Source organism: Oryctolagus cuniculus, chromosome 11 (genome assembly GCF_964237555.1).
Source record: "Oryctolagus cuniculus chromosome 11, mOryCun1.1, whole genome shotgun sequence".
NCBI classification, from domain to species: Eukaryota; Metazoa; Chordata; class Mammalia; order Lagomorpha; family Leporidae; genus Oryctolagus; species Oryctolagus cuniculus.
The window spans coordinates 36,406,557-36,429,085 of NC_091442.1; positions in this window are offsets into that span (position 1 = coordinate 36,406,557).

The window sequence follows — 22,529 nt, forward strand, 5'->3', positions numbered from 1 at the left end:
TAGCTAAAAGGAGCTTAATGGTTAAAACATCCCAGGGGATATAGAAACAGGTACAGAATCATTGCAAAGAGTGACACATGAAGACTGAGATTATTAACTTAGTTTCTGAAGATTATTATAAGATTGAAGTTAAATTACCACACTAATCCTTACTAGAACCTCCAAGGAAAAGAATTCTGTGTGTGTGTGTGTATATATATATATATATATATATATATATATATGACACAGTGAGAAAAACAGTGAAACAGACAGAGAAAGAACGAGTGAGCACTCACTCAAATGCCCGCCATGGCCAGTGGCAGGCCAGGCCAAAGCCAGAAAATGGGACTCAATCCAGGTATCCCTGGTGTTTTTCAGGACCCCAATCATTTGAGCCATCACCTCCTGTTTCTTGGCATCTACATTATCAGGAAGCTGGAGTCCAGAGCCAGGGTAGATATTGAACCCCGATATTCTGATATGAAATGTGGGAGTCTTCACCAGTGTCTTAATAGGTAAACCAAATGCCCCAAAGTTCTCAGTGCCAATGCAGATATACAGTATGACTCAAATGGTTCATTAGTCTTGGTTCTCTATAGTGTTTTTTTCTATAAAATGGTCCACCTAAAATTGCCCTAACTTCCTGTGCTGGAGTGAGGATTGTTCGTTTCACAGCTACGAAGCCCTTGGGAGATGTGAATTATGGTACTAGAGTTACAGGACAGCAGATGGAGACACCAAGAGATGAGCACTTCGAATCGGTGGACCACAGAGCAACTTGGGCTGTGTAGGCTACCAAGGACGTCTCTGGCAGGGGGCAAAAAGAGTCATTCTTTGCCTGAGTTTTGACTCGTTGATCATCAGAAAGTTCTACAAAATGGAGGAAGAAGACTACTACTCCACGATTTATTAAAGAAATTATGCTTTGTCAGCACAGTATAGGAATATATGAATGGCCATTTTTCCTCTCCATAGGCAAAAATAATGAAAGAGATCTCTTAGATGTATGTAAGGAGATGGTTTACATAAAATTCTGTTCACCTTAGCAATATTTTTGCGTCTTTTACGAACATACTCCAAGCATCTGCACACTTTTATTTCTGAATGTCATGTGGTTTTAGTTACTTAGCAAGATATTGAATAATTTTAGTCCTCAGAACACAGGAAATAATTTATAATGATATGGCATTTAGATCATGTCCTTGCATTTAAGTGCCTTCTTTTTATTGGTAAGGTCTGTTAGTGAAAGAATAATAACGGCTTCATATTTAGATTTTCTAGATAGTTCCATCATCTTTACTGGATACATCTTATATGTTATATAACTAAAATTATTCACAAATACCCAATAGGCAAGATCTTAATAGTGGTGAACATAACACAGTGTGATAATGGTACGTCCATAAGTAACTTTGGGCCTCAAAGTTTTTTTATTCAAGCATTTGATGGTTTACATTTTAGTAGGAAAAACTTCCTTAGACAGTTATACTGCCACCATGGCAAAAGATACTTTACTCATCTCTACAAAACTATCATTAAATAAGTAAGCATGCTCTTTAGGAAATACACATTTTATTATATTTTTAAACTAATAATTACTGCATACTAATTCTCACAGTGATTTTCAACACACTATGACCTTTGATCCCCAGATTCTGTCAATTTGTCAATCAGGAAAAACATCAATCAATGATGCTTGTCTGTTTATCTTTTCTCTGTGGACATTTATTTACCCCTCTTGATTTCTTTTACTCATTATGATAACTATCAAAACATTTTTTAAATGAGAAGGTAGTTGAAGCACTTGCTGAAAGTTAAAAACAGTCAATAATATGGGGATAAATAGAATAACATATCTTGAGGTTTGTCTTAGGGAATTCAAAAATCGGTCTTTTTGTATAAGTGATCTTTCCCTACTGAAATTGTGCTCCAGCCATTATGTGCTTCCTCATGATGGCTCTCTACTGCACTCTACAAAGTCCTTGCCCAGCTCTGTCAGTTACACATTATTCTTCACATTCAATTAGTGCTGTGGGAATTTTATTAAATAAGTCATCTGACTTTAGAGGACACAAAGAAACAGAAGCAAATGAGACCATCAAATATATACTTGACCTGGCAGTCTACCTTCACCATAGATATGGTACTCAATTTAGTTGAATAACTGGAATTGACTTAGTTATTGCATAATTATTTTCTAATTTATTTTTCATGAATCCAACTTCATTGTGGAAGTAGTCCTTTCATTCAACAAACGAATATGTATAATACTCTGAAGATCATTGTAGACGTTAGAATTACAAAGATGAATTAGGCTAAATCTCTCCTTCAAGGAGTTCAATTTGAAGAGAAACTTGAGGACCGGATTTCATTACCATGTAGTAGGTAAACAACAGAATCAGACACAGGGTGTTATGGGAAAGTAGAAGAAAGGAGCTTATGTTAGGATGGGAGGTCAGGCAGGGCTTCCTTAAAAAACAGAACTTGAGTTGATTCTTAAAGAGTATGTGCAATTGATTCAACAAGAACAAAGAGGAAAGAGCAGACCAGGTAACATGAGAATGGCATGGCATGAGAGTGGGGGAGGGAAGGGATTATAAATAGGTCATTTAAACCAGACCATAAGTTCAGTGCAAGCAGTGAAAGGAGATAGAGCCAGAGAGATGACCACATCTTGTTTCTTTTTTTTTTTTTAACTTTTTTTTTTTTGAAAGGCAGAGTTAGACAGTAAGAGAGAGAGAGACAGAGAGAAAGGTCTTCCTTTTCCGTTGGTTCACCCCCCAAATGGCCGCTATGGCTGGCGCACCACGCTGATCCGAAGCCAGGAGCCAGGTGCTTCTCCTGGTTTCCCATGTGGGTGCAAGGCCCAATCTCTTGGGCCATCCTCCACTGCACTCCTGGGCCACAGCAGAGAGCTGGACAGGAAGAGGAGCAACTGGGACAGAATCCAGCGCCCCAACCAGGACTAGAACCCAGGGTGCCGGCGCCGCAGGCGGAGGATTAGCCTAGTGAGCCGTGGCGCCGGCCCACATCTTGTTTCTTGGTACAAGAGGAAATATAGTCATCGTGTTTGGAGTGTTCTCAGCTAGTCTCATCTGCCTAGGTTGCTCTGACTTCTTTAGCGTTATTTTCTGATTCCTTTACGAAAAGTTACAAAGCTATTACTGCATGACGCTTCTGAATCTTTTCTACAATATATTTTTCATTGCAGAGGAGTTTGGTTCTTCCCATTTGAAACCAGCCCAGGAGCATGGCTTTACTCAGGGAACATCTTCCTAATTCTATTACATACAATCTAGTCAATTTGTTCCTGTAACCAGATAACTGTTCTGAGGTAATTCACACAATTGATTTCTGCTCTCAGATGAAATCCCAATACTAGTAATTTGTGAATGCATTTGTGAACAAAAGTTAAAATATGCACATAGATATTTACACTCACATCACCTCCTACTCTCTCCACTTCCCTCCCCTCCCTATTGTACTATCCACAGAAAGTTCAATGCAGAGAGAGTCATTGGAGTGTTATTAATTAATATAGAATATTAGAAACAGGATGATGGTTGAATATATTCCAATAAACTCATATTTATAAACTTATAAACTCATATTTAATTGACATATTTGTAAACCAATGAAGTCATATTTAATAAACATATTTATAAAGTCATCTCATATTTAATAAACATATAAATCAAGTTTTACAATATTGTACAGACATGAAAATTTCCTTAAGTGTGTATTTGATTGAACAACTTATGCTACAAGTTCTCAAAGTATCACACATACACACACCATTATATATGCACAAAGTAGAAAACTGGAAAGTAGGAAGATATTTTCTTAGTTTGTACATAAACTCTCTGAATGATTGTATTACTGGCATTTTGGCATTCTATTTGTACTTTTCTTTACTTTGCAATTTTTTACAATGAGCATACAGTATGTTTATTTGCTTAAATTTATAAAATTATTACAAAAACCTCAAAAAGTTATAGACAATAATTAATGTCCAGAAAAACCAAAGGATATGATCAATGCTGAATAAATGATATAATCATGGATTATATCAGCATCATTTTATAATCCCAGACTCCTAAACTCAAGGCAATTTCCCTTTTTATAACCTATACCCTCCCTTTTCACTACAAACATTTTATTCTTTTATCATGATTTATCTTCCCCGTCTTTTCATAAGGCAGCTATAGATGGAGAGGAAATTGCTTCACACTCACCCTCTGGTCATAGAAGAATATCTTCATGTATTTTTCTGGCAGGACAATTATTTCAAGCTATCTTCTCTTCTCAAGCCAAATTTTCAAGGTGCCATGGAGATTTACTTAGATCTTAGCATACAGTATAGCATAGGTAAATTTCTAATAGATCAATAAAATTATTTCAAGTTTTAATAAAAGGTTACCAGATTTTTAATAGGGTGTCTTCAATCCAAATGAAATGTAAGTCATTTAAATGTGTGCTTCAATTTGTTCTCCTTTCAAAAGGCATGGCTGTGCTGACATAATTAGTTGAAATAACAGATTTAATAGTCACAGTGGTATTTTTTTGCCATTCAACATTGAAGCCAATAACAATTTAGTTTGGCTTTATACTGAAAAAAACAACACATTCTTGGAGCATTTTCCTAAGAATAAGTACCTCTGGGCTATAAACTTTGGAACCTAACAAGTGACATTTAGTCCTGGAACTGCACCGCTAGACGAGAGTAGACGTGCCACAGAAGGTAGCTGGAGTGGGATCTTGATTTTTCCCTGCAATGAAGTGGCGGAAGCACCCAACCTAGTGCTCTTTGTTTGACGACATTGTTTCTGCTTGCCCGTGTCCATTCTTGATGCCCTCTGAGGCCACTCTTAGCCGGGGGCCAGCTCTTTCTGTTCTCAGTACTCTCTCTGTTCTAACATTGTTTCCTCAAATGACCTTGTCTCTTGCCATTCATAGAACTGAATGGAACAGTGGTCATCTAACCAATGCTTCTCAATGCATTTCCGTTTGTGCCCCTTCTAATAAACATGACTGACATGCCACTTTTCTTTTGGGAACTCTGCCAAGATGCCTTACCTCCCATCAATAAGATCAGTGCTGACTACTGGAATTTTGTTCCACTTAAATGTATTTTTATACATATTCTCTGAAATTCGGACATACTCTTAAATCTTCCTCTAAAATAATTTCTCATCATCAAGGAATATAAATTATTGATCTAATCTAGTTCATTAATTTTACAAACTAAAAGATAAAATTGACCTAAGCTTTTAATTTACCCATGATTAAGCCCTTAATTATGATAGGTATAAAACTGGAATCTGAGTTTGCTTATTCTCACAGTGGTTCTCTAGAACAGAGCTGGGTGAGGAAGCCAGGCTTCTGCTCCCAGCTCATTTTCACTGGGCTATTCTTGAATTTTGGCTCCAACTTTTATATCTTAATCACTCTACAGCTTTTAGTGATCACAGAAATTGACCAAGTACCTGTAATGATCTCCAAACTGGGGGGATAGTAATTGATTAGGAAATTCAGCAGTGATTAGACGCCATTGAAGTAAGCCCTCACTTCATTGAACATCTTGTATTTGATTAGCTCCTGGAAATACAAACCCTACAGCAGCTAGCATTTAAAAGAAATACCTGAAAATTATTCCCCAACATCTACAAATGTCTTTTTCATATGATGACACATAAAACAAGGCCAATGTTTCTTTCTGTCTTTCTAATTTCCATACACTGGGAGAAGTAAGCATATCTAGTATGTTAAGCAGTCAATTGGTTGTTCTACTTTATTCTCAGTTCCAGCCATCTTTTCATCCGTAAAATGGGGGAGCTGACACAACTGATCACAAAGGCGCTTACGAATTCCAACAGTCACTCTGTAGGTGCATGTTCTGAACAAGCCCTGCTGGCTTGATGACCTTAACCCATATTATTGCTGACCTGGTGGAAGTACTTGCCACAATAAGCCCCTGTTAACCAACATTATAAAGTAACTCAATAAACTAGAGATTTGTTTACCTTGAGAATCAAGTTACAACATCCCCACATCGTGTATTTCTCTATATAGTGGGAAGCACAGGTAGCATAGGCGTATTTCTAGATTTCATTCTAGGATGACACTTTTAAAAAAGATTTATGTATTTTTTTTTTGAAAGGCAGAGTGGGAGGGAGAGAGAGAGAGGGAGAGAGAGAGAGAGAATCTTATATATGCTGGGTCACTCCCCAAATGACCATAAGAGCTGGGGCTGGATCAATCAAATTTATCATTTGCCAGGAGCCAGGAACTCCACCCAGGTTTTCCATCTGTGGTACTTGAGCCATCATCTGCTGCTTTCCACGCTCATTAGGTGGGAGCTGGATTGGAAGCTGAGTAGCCAGGACTGGAACCGGTACTTCAATATGGGATATGGACGTCCCAAGCAGCAGCTTAATTAAGGCATTAGTTCCCAATGCCTGAACAGTGATACTTCCTAAATCATATGTTTTCCATTATTTAGCCAATGATCCCCAGGGCAATTAATTGTAGCCAAAGCCGTTTCACCAAAAAATAAAGTGAGAGATTTGTGCCCATTCTCCATAGAACTTAAGATAGAGTGAAGGATTCTAGTTTACTCATCTCTCTGCTTGATAACATATCCTCCCAGTGCCTCACACTCACTAGTTCATCATTGCTAGACAAGATGATACAGTGAATGATTACAATGACCTGGAAAGTCGACACAAGTTTCCTTTCAAAACCCCTCACATCAATAACAGTTCTAGTGGAGAAGGGGGGGAAATAATCATGGCATCGGTTTAAAATAGATGGTATGGTTGTCATCAGGGTAGCCCACTCTGTGACAGTCATCAGTGATCCTCACCTCCTGGTATCCATACCCCTAATTAATCCTCTCCCCTTGGTTGTGGGCTGGATTTTTTTTTTTTTACTTCTAATGAAGGGAATACAGAGGAAGTAATGAGGTTTTACTTGCAAAATTAGGTCACAAAAAGATTGTGCTTTCTACCATTTCAGGTGCTGATCCCCCCCCGTGTATGTGTGTGTAGGAGGGGTGGGTCTGGGAGACCTTGTACTGGAAGAAGCAAGGTATTATTTTAGAAGAGGCCCTATGGAAAAGCCATCCAGGAGCTGATAAGTCCAGCAATAGCTAACAAGGACCTCCAACCGGCACCAGCCAAGTGAGTGATCTAGGAAGCAGCTCCTCCCTCCCACTGTTGGATCTTCAGATAACTGCAACCCAGAGATCCCCTTGATCACTGCATTGTGACTAAGTCAGAGTCATCCTGTTAAATGGATCCTGGATTCCTGACTCGCAGAACCTCTGTGATAACAATGTTTTAAGTTGCTAATTTTGGGGTAATTTGTTATGCAGTAATAGGTAACTAATGCCACCAAAATGATCAGTTTGATTCCTCAGACTTACTGGGAGAGGTGTAGTTTGCTACTATAAGAACTCTTCCTTCATGCCCTCATCTTTGCCATCTTCCTTTCAGCAACACTGGAGTTCCTCGAATGGCTCACAGCTGTCCAGAAGCATTTCTTCTGGGGGCACACCCTGGCACCATCTGCCCGCGGGGAGTCAGCCAGCCCATTGTCAGCAGCAGTAACCCAAATCCCATCTAAAGTATTTTCACATCCTCAACTCATGTTCAAGCAGAGCTTCTGCAGCTCCTTTTTGGCAAATGATTCTCCTACTGCTTCTTCAGTCAAACAATTGCATTTTCTGACCCTTGCCTGGGGTGTGCCACACTGTGCCAGCGTTCCTCCTTGCTCTTCTGAAACCGGTGTTCTCTCGGAAAGAAATACCACATGTTTTCATTTCAACTCCATGTGGATGTCTGTCTGAGAGAATCCCTGTGTTTTCAAGTTTCCCCAGGTGAAAGGAACGCAGGGGTTCATTATAATTACTAGTATTTTAGTTTCTTTTTTCAGAGGAGGGTAGTCTGAGATACTGGTCTTATCCCTTTTATTAGTTCCTGGCTTCTAAAATTGTATCCACATGAACAAAATTATGGCTCACTTCCCCATTTGTCAGCACTTTAAAAACAGAGGAATGCTTCATTCCTTGTTAAAACCGTACAAAAGGAAAAGAAAATGATAAAATAATTTCTCAGAAATGCAATCCCACAGGGACCCAGAATAGGCAAACTGCACATGTTCAGAGCATAGTCAAAGAAGGACCGATGATTAGAGCTCGAGAAGGAGCCAAACAAATTTGAGCATTAGATCAGGCTGAGAAGTGGAGTTATGCTAAATCATATTCTACAGTATCCAATAAGTTGGTACACTCACCTATGAGCACTTTTGCACATTTTTTTCTTGTTCTGTGGGCAGATGCCACATAGTAAAAGCCTTTTTTTAAAGATTTATTTTATTTATTTGAAAGTCAGAGTTATAGGGTGACAGAGAAAGAGAGAGAGAGAGAGAGAGAGAGAGAGAGACAGGTCTTCCATCTCCTAGTTTACTCCTCCAAATGGCTGCAATGGCTGGGGCTGGGCCAGGCATTACAGGCAGCAGCTTAACCCGCTAAGCCACAACAAGAGCCCCAAGTAAAAACTTTTATAAGAGGTCATGTGTGAAAGTAAGAACACTGAAATTTGGACTCAGATAGCTAGGCAAATGGTTCATCTGCATTGAAGAAAGAAATTTAATGATGAAGAATATGAGGGAGAAAGGGAGGGAGAGAGAACTCTATGCTTATTCACCTAGTTGTACCTAGCGTGGGATGATATTCACTCAATATTTTTATCTTCTGTATTACATAATGTTTTCTCAGAAAGAACATGTTTCCATTTTCTTCAATAGATTGGTCTGGCTAAGAATAGAGGGCACAAGAAAGATATGGCAGGATAAAACTCTATGAGAGCAGTTGTTGCTGCAACTGGTATGGTCATCTGGCCTTAATAGTGGTTCTGGTGCCTAGGAAATCAAATTGGGAAAACTTAAGGCCCACCACCATGGGCACTGAGATGATAATTCAGCTTTTCCACATGTGGCTTTGTCCGCATGCTATCACAGAAATAGTCTTGAGAGAGAAGGAGGGACTTACATTAATAAAATAATGTTTTGATGAACTCTCCATCTCTAAAATTAGAATGAATCCATTTAAATTCTCCCACCTCTTCCTGGAATCTGATAAGAATCCTAAAAGCAGTCAGATAATTTGCTCTTATGTACTCTGCCCCCCTTTATCAGTCATGGGAGTGATGGTGGGAAGGAGTGCCAAGCTGAAGAGAAATCCAACTGGCCACACTAGGCACAATGGCCCTGAATGGATTTAGTAGGACAAGAAACAGTAACTTCACAGTCAGATTGTAGATTCTGTTTTTCTTCCTGTCAATGCTACTTTTGGGACACTGCAGGGTTCTCGAGTGGCAGGATTTTATACCCCTCTCCAACTATAATTTGAACCTAAACAATAAGGTTAAGTAGAGTCAGCATGATATAAAAGAAAGAGCACTGAATTATGAGTATATGGAACTGTTTCTGTCTCAGCTCTACACCTGCAATAGGCTACTCTGGGTTTCTGAACATCAATATTGCAATATAAAATGCAACAATCTTAAATATTTGCCTGTGTGTTTCAGAGTTAGTATGAACATTAATGTAGACAGGCTTGGAGAACCAAGAAGCATTTTGTATGATTGTGTGATTGTGGTTGTTTAGCCATAATTTTAAAAAGAATAGGTTTCCATAAATGTAAGGTAATGACACAGCTTATCATAAACATTTAGAAGGGACTTGCATGAGTAATAACGGGAAAAGGGTGGGTTGATGCTTCTATTTCTTATCTGCTATAGAGACTCCCTATTAATTGACACATCACTCTGACTTATAGCCAGACACCCCCAGTTCATTTCAGGGGGCACAGCAATGCCCTTTACAACACCCCCCTCTCTTTTTTAAAAATTTTTATTTATTTATTTGAGAGGTCGAGTTATAGACAGTGAGAGGGAGAGACAGAGAAAGGTCTTGCATCCACTGGTTCACTCCCCAAATGGCCGCATCGGCTGGAGCTGTGCTGATCCGAAGCCAGGAACCAGGAGCTTCTTCCGGGTCTCCCATGTGGGTGCAGGGGCCCAAGGACTTGGGCCATCCTCCACTGCTTTCCCAGGCTACAGCAGAGAGTTGGGTTGGAAGAGGAGCAGCCAGGACTTCAGCTGGTGCCCATATGGGATGCTGGCACCGCAGGCAGAGGATTAATCTACTGTACCATGGCACCGGTCCCAACCCCACTCTCTTATATAACCTTAACCTCTTCTCAATGCCTAATAGAACCCTAAGTTGTACTTTCATTCCACAGCTAGCACTGGACTTGAAACCTATAAATTCTGGGTCAGATAATACAGTGTCTCAAATCCACAAGAACTTGTTGTAGTTGATTGTGCTGTTGCTTTCCTGAGGGCATGTGTTAGTGATGGACGGGGAAGGGACTGAACACAGGGGCCTGGAGGGACGCGAGTATGGGAAGAGTGCAGATTCAGCATGGTCCATAAGAATCCTGTGGGTGTTTTACCCAAGAATATCCCTCTTTACAGAAAGTAGAAATTAACAACCAGATCCTCCCTTATACGTGCTAACATGTCACCATATCAAGGTTTAAAAGAGCAAAGAAGTCAAATTCCAAATATGCCACACTGAGATTGTGGGTTATAAAGCAAGTTTGATCCAGAAGGTTCAAGGCTAAGAGTACATTTCTGTAGAATTCCACCAAATACTCAAGGATCATAAAAGCAAATAATTTTTACAGTAGCTGGAATTAGGCCAATGAAAATAGACACATAATTTTTAATTGGGTCAGAAGTTAAGAGTTCACATTCCAAGATATCAGAAGTTTGGTTTGCACTTGTCAGCACAGTTCAAGGGGATGCTATCCTGGAAGATAAACCATGCACTTTGTCCTGCATGAGACCCTACAGTTTATTGCAGCGGGAAAGTCATTTGGTGGCTTGAGATAAATTCTTCCAACCAAACAAGGAAGTTAGAGTCAGAATTAGCACTAACTCTTAAAGTTCAGCCTTGCATGATAGAAGATTTTTGAATGACAATATGAACAAAACCGATGGTATTGAATTTATCCCTTTCTACCTGTGAAAGTTCTGCACCTGTCCACTTAAGACAGTTGTCCCTGTGGCAACTGAAGGATGCAGCCACTGGAGGGACAGAAGAGCTGTAAGTGAAACCAAATCAAAATGTCTCTTCAATAGTTCCAGGCCTAGGAGTCACATTTCCTCCTCGACAAAAAGCTCTCCAAGGCAAAACCAAACCTGTGGTTTCCCAGTGGGTCTTGGCTTCTCCCTCTACCAGCCCAGGTCCTTGGAAGTTACTAGCTCCTATTTAGGGGGAGGGATTTGGAGTGTGCATGTGCTCAACACACCCCTGGGGTGGTCTGGACAAGAGGAAAAGGCTCATCTTTCAAATTCTTCTACCACCCTGTTGAAACAGGCTGTTTTTCTATTTAAATAAATTTATTAATACATTAGATTCTCAAGATCACAGCAAATGCATGATAATTATTACAACAGAATTAATGTGATATTAATACAAAGAACAGATTCCATGTAGTTCCTAGATGCAGTTTTAAGAATACAGTGATACTTCCCATCCTCCCTGGGCTTAAAGGGTCACAGGATTTACTTCCACTTCCTGGCTATGACTTCAAAGAGTAGATATTTGCTTGATATAAACCTCCAAGGCCTCCATGTGTATTATTAATGTTGTAAAAATCCAGACAAGTCAACCTCACTTTATAAAAGTCCCTTGATAGCAAACTCAGTGACTTGGGGATGCAGCACCAAGCTGTGCCTGCACAGGAGGTGGAGAAGCATTGATTCAAATCCTTGGAAGAAAATGCCTCCAGAGCACCCGAGAGGCAGCAGCCTGTCCTCCTTTCTGGTGGGCATTGTGTTTGTCTAGTAGGGAATGATTGGTGACAGCCCTACTGGCTGTCATGTTGACACCTTCTGAGAATGCAGAACAAACTTGTGATTCAGAAGATACAGAGAAAGCTGCAAGGATCTTGGGGAGGGAGCCAGGCATTACTGCTGATAGAACTGAACTCTCAGGCCTTCATCAGTCCAGCTGTCAGATAATAGGATAGAATTCAAGGGTCCTATGTCTGCAGTTCTTTGCCCCTGAACGAGGTTCAGTGCATTTTTTTAAATGTAAGTGAAAATTGCAATCATTGCTTTATTTTCCGCGTTTTTTACTACTTGAGATGCAACAGGTAGGTACAAAGTAATGAGCAACAACAAAAAGACAAACAAAACAATAGAACAAACATGCAGAAAAGGTTGTTGATTTTGGTTCCCTAAAGCAGGGCTTATAACTGGGAGTCTAGTGCACATAATATATTGAGGCAGGATTCTAGGAGAAGGGAGAGAAAGGCCCAGGAAGAAGAAAGGGCATTTGCTGGAAGTGAGTCTAACCTCAGTCTGGAGCATCAATTGAACCATGGAGTTCATCTCATCTTGAGGCAGAGAACAACCCATTTATATCCCTGTGTGGGTCAATCATTAGCTGAACTTATGAGGAAGTTAGAGGAGATCATAACCTTTAGACTGCGAGTTCCTACTGTGAACCTTCCTTCAGCAACCACCACCCACAGAAGTCAGCAGGTAGATGTGCAAGCCATAATGGAAATCAGGGAAGATGCTAGCCATACACACACCCGAGGGCTAATGGAGAGAGAGACAGCCAAAAGTTCTCCTCATTCTCAGGAGGCATCTATTCATCTCTTCCTTCCTGACTCTCCCTGTGTGGGCAGACTACAGCGGACTTGAACAATGGGCTCCGAAGCACTGGCCCCTTGGAAAGTCACATCCACTTCTCTCAAGGAGCTGTTAAAAAATACAAATTTCCAAGCCCTGTGCTCAGGTATTGCAACTGGGGACGCCTGAATGACATTTGGGGATTACTAGTCCTACCCGACTAGTAATTTTGGCTCCAAATCTATAGCCAGAGAAACTCTTCTGCATGTGCACAGGGAGACAGGCCCAAGGATGCTTATGGAAGCACTGTTTGCAAAGATGAAATGAGAAAATACTCTGAAAGCCCACCAAGGGTACATAGTAAGGAAATGACGATGTTAGTCCACAGTTAGCATGAATGAATTGCATCAATGTGGCTCCACACTGATAAATACAGAAAACCTGTAATTCATGAAAAAAGTAAAATTAAGAGCAGTGATAACAATATGGTACATGTACATAACATTTTAAGATATACACACAAAATATCATGTATTCATCTTGCACATGAATTTAAACTTACTATATATATATATATACTTAGACATATTTGTCAATATATTTTTAAAAATCAAAAAGAAAATACATTAGATACATTGAGGAAGAAGTAGGGGTGAGGTCAAATATTTTCAACTGTCTCTACAATTTTACATTTATATTATAAAATGATCTTTACAAGAGAGCATACAGTATTTCAAAGTGGTAGAGAAAATGGAATTAAGAGGTAAATTTGTTTAAGCACAAAACAATTTTAAATCTCTTTACAGCTTTTTCATAATAAGCATTTTTTAAGACTATGCACATGCATGGATTTTAAAATATTTCTGGTCCAAAATGAACTTATCTTTTAATTCAGTTTTCCATGAAATTTTAAGTGTTCTCATACAATAAAATTTAAATAATTTTCATCTGAAATCATACATCAAGTCACCTGAACTGTGATCTTATCAGAGATGACTGAACATTCTAAAATGCAGCAAATGGATATATATATATATATATATGTATACAATTTGTGTCATTCATCTGCTATCTGTATTTTCCCATCTTCTAAACTAGAGTTTTATTTCCTAGAGAATGGAAGCTTGCTTTATTTCATCGTTGTCTATAAATGAACCTGTCTCCTAGCAGTTTCCGTATGTATTTGCTGAACCATTTGAGTAACTAAATGAATTGCCAGTTTTAGTGGCGTTTGTCTAGGTGTTTTACATTATTCTCAGGACATTCCTGAACTTTCACAAGCTACCCTTCAACCTTCCAACTTCCTTAATAAGTCCTTCAAATGAGTAAAATGTTTTGTGACAATCAGCCGGTTTTAGGAATCTTGAATCTGCTGTTGAGAAACTGCAGACAGCAAAGCTGATCTTAGGTTTAGCCTCAAGTGATCCTTAGCAAACCTGTTGATTAACGTGGTTTAAAATGTGAAATGTGTCCCATATCAATCAAAAACCCTTGGTTTAAAAAGCAGATAAGCAAGGGAAGGAGGGTGATATTGGTTATATTTTTCAAATTGCAAATATGAAAGTCTGTTACCATTATATTAACAAAAATTATATAAAGCAAATAAGCAAATGAAAAGCAACTCTGTGTGTGTCTCTCTTTCTCGCTCTCTCATACACACACACACACCATAACCAAATTGCACATATGTGAAAATAGTTTAGAAACACAGAAAGAGTTTAGTCAATTTAGCCTTTATCTCAACACGCCAAAATAAGATGGGCAGGTGTATTCCTTTGTCTTACTCACACCTGCCCTTAGTTGTAAAGCAAATCTGACTGAGTGGATCCAGCCTTGCAAAGGAGACTCTCATTACGTGACAGATGGCGGCAGATTGAAGTGTTTGTTGCTGCATCATTCAGAATAGATTACACAACAGGAGTAAGCATTCAACAGAGTACATCTGTATTGGAAGTATTCATGGAGCAGAAAAGGACACAAAATCATAAAAAATAAAGCCTTGCTTGTGAAATACTTCAAGAAAGACATTTCTGGTAAAACCTGTGAGGTTTCCCATATTAAAGAGCAGAGTTGATTCTCAGTTTACAACCTGACGCACATGAAATTCAAGAAATATGAATACAGCCACTTCTGTTACTGCTTTTTGTCACTTACAACAAAGCTTTTTCCATTTACACATCTTGTCAATCTCTGCAGACAGCAAATGTCTTGATTTAATTAACCATGCAGATACTCAGACATGTACATGTGATGGATGATGGGCTCCTTGCTTATTCATCTTGACAAATGGAGGGAAAATCAGTTGGAGTCCAGTGCTAAATTTGGGAGAATATTTTTATTAAACACTGTTAGAAAAGAAAAAAAAAAAAGCTCCAAATGCCAGCTACTTGAAAACGATATTTGTTTCCACTGTTGAGTTGGGGGGTCATTGTTTATACCACCCTGGAGTAACCAGGTATGTGGCCTGACTTTCTTTCAAGAAAATAAGTGTCAAGGTAATGTGAAATGAAGTATAAGTCAATAATGTATTAGCCAGTGATAAATAGGATTAAATTATTCTTTGTGAATTCTATTAGCAGACCAAAAAGGAAAAATATACTATAAAAAGAGGAGAAGAAACGAAAAGGCAAAAGAAGTGCTATTTCCAAACTTCTCCCATTAATATGTGTCACAAGATTTAAAAAACTTTTGTTTATCATAATTTCAAGTTTTCTTATGATTCAAAGAAGCTCATTAGGACTCGTTATCAAAATGAGATGAAGTAATACAATTTGAGCCCAAAACAAAGAAAATTATTGGAAAGTTTTAGAAATGCATCATAAATATGTGACTCCTTTTATTTTATTTTGTAAGTATTAGAAAGCTTAAGAAAAGCAATCAGTGACATGAAAACCCCTAATGAAAAACTTAGTTTAAAAGATAAGTTTATTGGCTGGTGCCGTGGCTCAATAGGCTAATCCTCCACCTGCGGCGCCCGCACCCCGGGTTCTAGTCCTGGTCGGGGTGCCGGATTCTGTCCCAGTTGCCCCTCTTCCAGGCCAGCTCTCTGCTGTGGCCCGGGAGTGCAGTGGAGGGTGGCCCAAGTCCTTGGGCCCTGCACCCTCATGGGAGACCAGGAGGAGCACCTGGCTCCTGGCTTCAGATCAGCACGGTGCGCCAGCCGCAGCCGCCATTGGAGGGTGAACCAACGGTAAAGGAAGACCTTTCTCTCTGTCTCTCTCTCTCTCTCACTGTCCACTCTGCCTGTCAAAAAAAAAAAAAAAGATGTTTATTTTGGTGTAAAGAATTTTGAAATCAATGTATAGTTTTTTCGTAATATACATTTTCATAAGTTCTTTGAATACTCCTCATACATATTGACTTCAAAAATTGTTACACCAAAATAAACTTACTTTTTAACTCCATTTGTCCATAAATATTTTGAAATATCTATTCTTGCATCATAGGGAACCATTACTTAGTAATAGCTAATGCCATACAGTAAAACTTTCTCAAAGCTTTTTAATTATATAAATGCCTCTTGTACCCAACAAGAAAATGAGGAAACTTTATTTCAACTTGAAATTAACTTCCACTTCAAAGAGTTCAAGAACATTTCCCAAACCCACATCCCTGAGGGTCAGACCTCAAAACAGGGTCAGTGTCTCCTTGAAGCACTGGCCAGCCTAGAGCTCTGTTTCCTTTAGATACTGCAGTCCAATAAAGTCACTTTATAGCCATGGAGGAAATAAACAGGCTGTTGTTCTCCAAGAATGTGAAGGCCTTACCTGTGCCCTAGAGATAGAAATTTTATGAGCTCCAGGGGACCTGTGACCGCCCTGGATGAGAGCTGTCTCCAGAAAACAAGATGATAGAAAGTTTTTCCTGATTAGTTGGAAACCCTGACACATGTTACCCAGCACTTACTTCTCTAGTGGAGGGCTTTATGCTATAGTGTCACTGAGCAATTCCTTGGGAAACAGATAATCACTTGAGAATGAATTTTAAACTAGTGTTCTTCTAGGTATTTAAGGAATGAGTCATCTTTACCCCTGAAACCTTTGGTTACAGCCTGAATAGAAGGAACACGATGCATGTTTTATTTTTAGAAGAAGGGTTATCAAGTGTGGTGTCTCCATCCAGGAAAGAAAGATGATTAGAGCTGTGTTGACCCTCATTCTGATTAGTTTGTGTCTTCTTTCCCTTGAGTTCCTCTGTGTGCTCCTATAATGAAATATTTGTGAGAACTATCGATTCCTCAGAATAAGAGGTATAGTTCCATTAGTTAGATGTTCTACATAGTATATGTTCTGTTTTAGAAATACTAATAATAGCTTGTACTTATTGAAGTCTTATTCAGTGTCAGACTCGTCTAAATGTTTCATATATGTTTATTCATGTAGTATACTCCTCAGTCCCAATGCAGTACATGTGGTAAATTGTGCTAAACTGGCTGAGATTTTCTACCTTTCCCTGCATCCAGGTCCCTTTGCATTGTATCTGTAACTTCTTGCATTAAGAATTGGAGCCACTATCCTCACCTAAATCTAGGATAACTGCCTCATGGCTTTGTGGTTAGAAGAACTGCCTTGTCTTGGGTTTCCCCAAGTAGGATTTTTTTCTTGTCTCCAGGAGGCTTTCATCCTCTGCATAATTAGCTCAGGGTTGTTCACAGGCTGTCTGGGTAGACTCTAAGAGAAGGAATTTAAAATCAAGGCCTTTTTTTTTTCAGAAGGTCCAATGCTTTTTATAAATTTTAAGAATACATGTATTTGGAAACATTTTTAAATATTTAACATGGTGTAACTTGTTTAACCAGCAAATTTAAGCACAAACATATAAAATGCTTTTAGTTTCTACCAACAAATTTAAGACATATGATACAGAGATTCAGGTCACATGAATTAAAATTTATCTTTGAATTATTTTAGCTGTTTAAATTTATGGGAAAACTTTTATCTATAAGCCAATTAAAATAAAACTCTTAATAAATTTTCCCATACATACAATATGTATACACATATAGCATAACATAATAGACCAATATAGCAGTTTTAATGGCTTTTTTAAAAAAATCTAACTCCTGTTTGTAAATTACCAATTGATTTGAATTACTTTTTGTTTTTAGTAACCCCAGTTAACCATGCTTTCTCTCAGTTGGTACCTTTAATACATTATTGGTTTCATCAGTCTACAGAGCCGTCCCAAAGTACTGAATACAATAGAAGTGGCTGGAAAAATTCCATCGGAACCTATAGGAGGACAGCTAAACGCAGAACCAACAACGTTTTAGTTTTATGAGCAGCAAATCTGATATACAAAACTGTGGATGACAAAAGACTTTAAGTTGCCACATTTAAAATTATAAACTCATTAACCAACAAGAGGTACCTGCTTATTTCACATTATTTCTGAAAGCACCTATAGGATTTTACAAAGCATTTAACTCTTTTAGGAAAATCAAGGCCATTTTGAGATCTATACTTGAAACTGGCACAATACAACCGCTCCTGCATGCTATTAGACAAAAAAGTCATAGTGCATAGCCCAGATTTAATAGCTAGCAAAAAATCTACATATGGATGGAAGGAGTTAGAAGGTCATATTGCAGAGTCATTTTCTCAAGTCTATGAGATTGAAGTGACCACACAGATTCACAAGGCCATCACCTAGAGCAGTGAAAAATCAACTAGTGAATAAAATGGTAGATATATTAGCATGTGATCTTTTAAATGATTAATCATGATCTAAGCCTATAATGTCTTCATACCAATCATCCAAAAATTGACATTTTCCTTCTATTTCACCCAATTATAACATCACTTTCTTCATGTTCAGAAGCTTGGATAAAATTATTTGTCTATTATATAGTAGGTACCATAAGGAAACCAGTCCAAGAGAATGCGTTGGAGGAAGATCTGGAAGCAGAGGCCTCCATTTCAGAAGAGAAAACCTGGGGGCCACACTTGTCAACCAGGAAGCACATGTTAGAATGATCTGGGGAATGCTCTCAAAATCATTTCCCTGTCCCTGTTCTGAGACATTTTCTTTTGCCAGGAAAGGAAGATAGGGCTGAGCACTTGAGTTTCTAGGAGCACTTTAGATTATTCCAATACGAATCTCTCTACTTTTCCTTCTCAGTTGAAAGGGTCCACGTTAGGGGAAGCATTGTGAATTAGTGGTAAAGCTGCTGACTGTGACACAAGTATCCCAGATGGGTGCTAGCTCATGTCCTGGCTACTCCACTTCCAGTCCAGCTCCCTGCTAATGGCCAGAGAAAAGCAGCACAAGATTGTCGCTCCCCCTCTTCGTGGAGGAACGACACTGGACCCTGCGCTGTTCTTTCGTCTGCTCGGCCCTCCCCGGGTTCGCTGCTGGTTCTTCCCGGGTTGGCTACTATCCCTTCCACCTCCGTGGAAGGGCAGTTCCCCCTGGCCACATTCCCCACTTCCGCAGGGGAGCGGCACACCGCCGGCCGGCTCTCTCGGGGGCTGCACAGGTGTTCCCCTTAGATGTTCCTGGTGCATGCCGTCTCTCTCCTCCTTTATAATCCTCCTCTGCCAATCCCAACTCGGCTGCCCACACGCCGAGTACGCTGCTCTCCTCCAATCAGGAGCAAGTCCCACAGTTTATTGGCTGAACTGGAGGCAGCTGTGCAGAAGCTGTTTTCTTCTCTCCCAGCGCCATATTGTGGGAGAGCAGATGCATAGAATAAGTCTTAATTCCAGTAACTTAGTCTAGTCCGAATTGCTCCCCACACAAGATGGCTTCAGTGTTGGGGTCACTGTCACTGCCACCCATGTGGGAGATCTGGAAGAAGCTCCTGGTTTTGACCAGTCCCAGCACTGGACATTGCAGCCTTCTGGGGAATGAATTAGTGGATAGACAATCTTTCTCATGTTATCTCTCCATCTCTTTCTTTAACTATGACTGTCAAAATAAATAAATCCTTTTTTTTCTTAAAAAAAAAAAAAGTTCACCCAAGTGATTTCATTAAGTTGTTCAAATCCCCTTGAAAAGGAAAAATCACTGAAGTAGCAGAGTTACAATGGTATGTTCTAATACACGTTCTGCCATATTGTAGATGGGAAACCCTGAACTTTGAGATGGTTGCATCCCATAGAGGAGTGGGATGAGGCACATGGAGTAAGTTGAAGAATAATGTGATTACAGACATCAGCTTCTGGGCTTTGTACACACACACACACACACACACCCCTGAACTTCAATCCAGGATATAATACAATTGACCCTCATAGACACAGGTTCCAAATACATAGGTTCAACTAACCACAGAAGGAAAATATTCAAAAAAAATTACGTCCAGGGCTAGTATTTGGCATAACAGTTAAGATGCACTTGGGATACCCATATCCCATGTAAGTGCCTGGTTTGGAGTCCTGGTCCCACTCTGGATTCCAGCTTCCTGCTAATGCACACTCTGAGAAACAACAAGTGATGGCTCATGCAGTTGAGTCCCTGTCACCCGTGTGGGAGATGCAGATTGAGTTGTCAATTCCTGACATCAACCAGGCCCATCTCTCTCTCTCTGTCTCTGTCTTTCTCTCTTTGTGTGTCCCTTTTCTCCCTCTTTCTCTGCTTTCTCTCTCTCTTTCAAATAAATAAACTTAAATTTTCTTTTAAATTTATTTTTATTTATTTTAAAAAGCAGAAAGCCAAAAAGACACAAGGAAAGAGATCTCCCATGTAATAGTCCAATCTCCAAATGCTCACAACAGCCAGGGATGAACCAGGCCAAAACCAGGAGACTGGAACTCAATCCAGGTCTCCCACATGAGTGTCAGGAACCCAACCACCTAAGTCATCACCTACACCCAGGGTGTGCAATAGCAGGAAGCTGGAATTGGAAGCACAGTCAAAACCCAAACTCAGGCATTCGCAAATGGGGGCAAGCATCCAAAAACGGTGTTGGGCCACACATCCACTCCAAGAACAAATACCTTTTTTGCTGCTTCCCATAAATCAACATTAAACTTAGATTCATGTATTTCTGATGATAATGTAGTCTATGGCTATACCTGCATGCTTTAGAGGCTGGGAAATAGTTTCTATCTGAATGTGATGATACCTTGAATAAAAGCGAGGTTCAGTTACTAAGAATAAGGAAGAGAATAAATTGGGGACAAAATTATGTTTATACTAAACACATACAGACTTCTTTCCTTGTCATTAGTCCATCAATGTAATTCAGTATTGTCGCTCCCCCTCTTCGTGGAGGAACGACACAGGACCCTGCGCTGTTCTTTCGTCTGCTCGGCCCTCCCCGGGTTTGCTGCTGGTTCTTCCCGGGTTGGCTACTATCCCTTCCACCTCCGTGGAAGGGCAGTTCCCCCTGGCCACATTCCCCACTTCCGCAGGGGAGCGGCACACCGCCGGCCGGTTCTCTGGGGGGCTGCACAGGTGTTCCTTCAGCTAGATGTTCCCCATAGATGTTCCCGGTGCATGCCGTCTCTCTCCTCCTTTATAGTCCTCCTCCGCCAATCCCAACTCGGCTGAGTACGCTGCTCTCCAATCAGGAGCAAGTCCTACAGTTAATTGGTTGAACTGGAGGCAGCTGTGCGGAAGCTGTTTACTTCTCTCCCAGCGCCATATTGTGGGAGAGCAGATGCATAGAATAAGTCCTAATTCGAGCAACTTAGTCTAGTCCGGATTGCTCCCCACAGATCCCCCTTTCTTTTTATTTTTTTGGCGTTGATACGCGCCTGTCTTCGGTGTCCCGCAGCACACACTCTGCTGTACTTGCTAGAGTTGCCACAGGCTCTTACAAGTCCTATCAATCAGGAAAACCGAATCCGGGTCCTCTCTTCGCCATTGTGAGGAGGTTTTTAGGCGCTGATGCGTGCCTGTGTTCGGTGCCCTGCAGCGCATGCTCTGCTCTGCCCGCAGGGGACTTACAAGACCTATCAGGCAAACCGAATCCAAGCCTTCTCATTGCCTTATTGTGGGGGAGACTTATTAGTGTTGGTTCGTGCCTATCTTCGGTGACCTGCAGCTCATACTCTGGTCGAGCTTTGCTGGCGCTTACCGCCTCACTAATCGGGCAGACCGAATCCAAGCCTTCTAATTGGCATGTTGAGGGGAGGCCTTATTTCTCTCTATTTCTCTATCTCCGGGCATTCCTATTTCTCCCATTTTACTTCTATCTTCCAGCATTCCTATTTCTCTCACTTAACTTCTAAAACTTCTGTTTCTCTTATCCCTGCGGCTTCCCTGCGGCGCTCGCCCCGAGGCTGCTTCTCGGCACCTCGCCCCGCGGCAGCTTCACGGCTCTGCGAGGCTTCCCGGCGCCTCGCCCCGCCGGCGGGTTCCCGGCTCTGCGCCGCTTCAGCCCGCGCGCCTCTCTCATCTGCGCAGCTTCCCGGCTTTGCGCGGCTTCCCGGCTTCGCGCGCTCCGCGGTCTCCACGCTTAACCCTTTCGCGTCTGAACCACGGCCTACGCCAGCGTTCCCTATCTATTCACGCCCCGTGCTCTCTCTGCACGCGGCGGCTTCCGCGAGTAACACAGCGTAGCTTGCGTCTCCGCCACTAGGATTCAATCTAAGTTCCCCGGGCTAGCCTGGCGAATTCAACCCAGCGTACGTCTCCGCCCCACGATTTGGCTTCCCGTCCTTTGCTCCCCGGGCTAATCAGACGGATCCCAACCTGGCTTGCGTCTCAGCTTCTGGTTTCAACTTTTCGCCCCCTATTCCCGGGCTAACTTGAGAACCCCAAAGTGGCTTTCGTTTCCGCCTCGGCCTGCCCCCCGCGGCTTCAATTTCCCTAACACTTTTCTCTACCCGGTATGTTTCCCTAAGTTTTCTTCCAACAATACTCCTCCCTCATTTCTCCTGGCCT